We start from the raw sequence: 3,759 nt of genomic DNA on the forward strand, positions 1-3,759 counted from the left end.
TCACTCTCACGCCAATTTTAATGAAAAGGTTTGATTGACTATAACTTCTTGTACTTGTCTATTATAATATTCTTATTTTCTTCTCTTATTCCTTTCTCATTTGTTAACACATAGTTATCGTGTTGATTTGTTTCTTCTCTTTTTTTGCACTTTTTTATGGTAATTTACATATTCAGTTAAATTCACTAGTAAATACTTTTCTTTCAATCTCGATACTGCATAATTATGTCGAATTGGTTTCATTATTCATGCTTGATTCATGATGAAATTTATTGAGAAAAAAAAAAAACAGATCATAATTATTAATGGCATGTCATCTATAAATCCATAAAATAAATTATTTCTTTTTTAAATTTATCTCATATGAGTTCGTAAATATGAAACAACAAGTACTTTGATTGCAGGTTATTTTCACCAATTTGATGCCTTAGAATTGAAGAATATTAGTTGTGGAAAGATTTGGATAGCAAATTTCCAACACATATGTCCTCCCCCTATCAGATTTTGACGCTTTTATCTTGGAGAGATGTGGAAAATAAAATATGTGTTTCCATCTTCCATTGCCAAAAGGCTGGAAGCTCTACAATACCTTGAGATAAAGGATTGTGAGGTTTTAGAGGAGATTGTTGCGGAAGAAGGAGCAAAAGCTGCTATTAATTTTGCCTTTCCGCAGGTTACCTATTTGAAGCTTGAGAATTACCAAAACTTAAAGGTTTCTATCTTGGAATACATACTTGTGAATGGCCAATGTTAAAAAGTTGGTGATCAATGAATGTGGAAAATTCACTTCAAAATGTCTAAGCTTCCAAGAAAATTCATTTCATATTCCAGAGCCAAAGTCCCCCTGCTCAGAGCGTAAGGTATGAGCCTCTTGTTTACTTCTTTTATTTTTAAGTATTATTAAAAGTTAGTTGGATTTTGTTTTTGATGGATCTGTAGATCAATCATGATTTGAGGGTGCTTGAATTAAGGAATGGTGGGAAACAGATTTTATGGGAGGTCAATATAAAACTCTATGATCGGAGGTGATGAGTTAGCTAATATTCCACTCCGATTCCTTCAAAGATTTGAAAATCTGAAAGAGCTCACACTAGAAGACAATATGTATAATGAGCTATCTTTCCAACTCTTCCAAATCTTGAAGTTCTAGATGAAAGTTGCTGTCTAAATTGATGAGTTTTGTGCCATCCTCAACTCCTCCCAGAATCTTAAAGTTCTGAGAGTTTACTGTGCAATAGCTTGATGAAGTTATAGCACCTTTAATGGCTAGAGCTTGTGCAGTTGAGAGAAATGAGCGTAAAGATTGTGGAATGCTGATTGACATAGTAGAAATAAGGAGAGCAACAACGAGTACTGAAATTGTTTTTAACAATTTGAAGACATTGTCACTTGAAACTTAGAAAGTCTCATGCTTTTGCTCGGGAATTATTCTTTCAATTTCCCATTTTTGGAAGAGTTAAATATAAGAAATGCCCTAGTATGAAGACTTTCTCTCGAGGAATCTTAAGCACACCAAAGTTTACGAAGTCAGAAAGGACACAAGCTTATACACTCATACAACAAGCACACGAGAAAGGTATATGTATTCAATTAATTAGTTTAAATATTTATTTTGTATAATATTGAAAGTGAGTTCATACTCCCACCTCTTGTTCCTTTCAACACCTCTTATGATCTTTTGGTCTTTCTAGGTGTCTTTTGCTCTGTAGTACATAACCTACCTAAACCGTTGTGCAAACCCTAAATCAAGGATCTTATGTCTGAGCATGGACTTCCACCACAGCAGCAAACTATTCTTCTAGGTAAAAAATTAGAAAAAAACCACTGTTTAGTGTCTGTTCACTGAAAAATTATAGAACTTTTTCTAGAGATTATTTATATTGATTGAAATTCTTCTCTTCGGTCTATAGTGGGGACAAATATTGGTGACATTAGCCTTGGGAGGTGGGATCCCGAAAAGGCTGGCACATAACTTTCAAGGTTTGGGATATATCAGCTACTCAATGCCATTGCAGGTATTCACCATCTTAACTTCCAAGAGTACAATGCATAAAATCTTCATCCTTTATCAATTTGATTTGGCAATGAATTTAATAACAATGGATAGCAAAAGTTGGATCAGTGTACTTTCTGGCTTGACTGGCAAACACTTTCTAATAACCATGCCAACAATTTAGGAATATAAACATGGACTGATATTTCTCTTCATTATAACTTGTATAAGGAGAAGGCTTTGTGATGATGTCACAATACGGTGAATCGGTGTGTTTGGGGCCAGATGGACTTATGCTTGGTATGTATATGCATTCTTTGCTTGTGAATATGAATCCTAGTTCATTATATTTATTCTTTTCTTAATCAAATTGTGATTTGTCTAGGTGTTGCATTTTCCAAACATATAGTTCAGATATATACTTACAATCCAACTGGAGAACTAAGACAACACTTAGAGGTAAATTTTGTATCCTGAATATCAGTTCTTCCTTAAAAATGGCTAGGTACAGTTTATTGACCACTTGTTCTCTTTTAGATCGATGCCGATGTTGGTGGAGTTAATGACATTGCGTTTGCTTATCCCAACGAGCAACCGTGTATAGTTACATGTGGAGATGATAAGCTATTAAGGTACTATCTTAAAAGGGTGTGACATGCTTCTCTAGGAAAACATAATAGATATACCTGTTGTAATATCTCTCTATTAAAGATTGACTTGTTGGGATATTAGAGTAAATTTCCCTGTGACAGGTATGGGATGCTGTAGCTGGACGCAGGCAGTATACTTTGAAGGCCATAAGCTCCTTGTATTCAGTCTGCCTTCACCACAAAGAAAATTCAGGTCAATATTTATTTCTCATCTATGTTGTGATTGGTGATCTGAGTTGGTATCTTTTTCTATATGCTAACTAGTGATAGGAATAAGATGCTACCATCACTTGAATCCTATTCTGAAATGTGCAGTCTTTTTTTCTCTACGGCCATTGATGGAAAGATAATATGTTGGCGACTGATTGCTTGGAATCTAGAGTGGACTATGACGCTCCTGGACGCTGTGCACCATGAGGCTATAGTGCGGACGGAACCAGGTAAAGCTTGGATGATTTTAAGATGGACACAGCTAAGTAATTTTGATTTTTCATATTGTGTGGCACATGATACTCTATATCACTCATTGAAGTTTCTGATAATATCTTGTTTTACAAAGGATGTATATATTTAGCTGCCAAGGATTCTTTGTCGACTTTTAGCACTTCTCTGCCTTTGATGTGCCATTATTTTGTAATCGTGCTTTCATCATCTAAATGGAATGGACTTTAATTTTTTGTTCATCATCTAAATGGAATAAGACTTCTATATTTTTTGTTGCAGGCTCTTCTCATGCGGAACAAGTGAAAAAGCGATTCTTATTTAGTTGAGTGGAATGAGAGTGAAGGAGCTATCAAAAGGACATATCATGGTTTCAGAAGCGCTCTTTAGGCGTTGTCCAGTTTGATACAACACAGAATCGGTTCTTGGCTGTTGGGGATGAATTTCAAATTAGTTCTGGGATATGGACATACAAATATGTTGACGGCTGTTGATGCTGATGGTGGATTGCCAGTTTGTAGTCGTACTATTTACTTGTACACCAATGGTATTAACAGTAGATACGTAGCATTTGTTCATTGAATTCCATTCTTTGCAGGGTTGTCCTAGACTGAGATTCAATAAGGAAGGATCTCTGCTGCAGTTACAACGAGTGACAATGGTATCAAATTTTAG

The 3,759-nt window shown here is 35.1% G+C and overlaps 1 pseudogene; it reads left to right on the top strand.

The window, feature by feature from the left end:
• The first annotated feature begins 526 nt into the window (after positions 1 to 526).
• LOC116144757 lies at positions 527 to 3,759 on the top strand (annotated as a pseudogene).

Source organism: Pistacia vera, unplaced genomic scaffold (genome assembly GCF_008641045.1).
Source record: "Pistacia vera cultivar Batoury unplaced genomic scaffold, PisVer_v2 Contig455, whole genome shotgun sequence".
In the NCBI taxonomy this organism is placed as follows: Eukaryota; Viridiplantae; Streptophyta; class Magnoliopsida; order Sapindales; family Anacardiaceae; genus Pistacia; species Pistacia vera.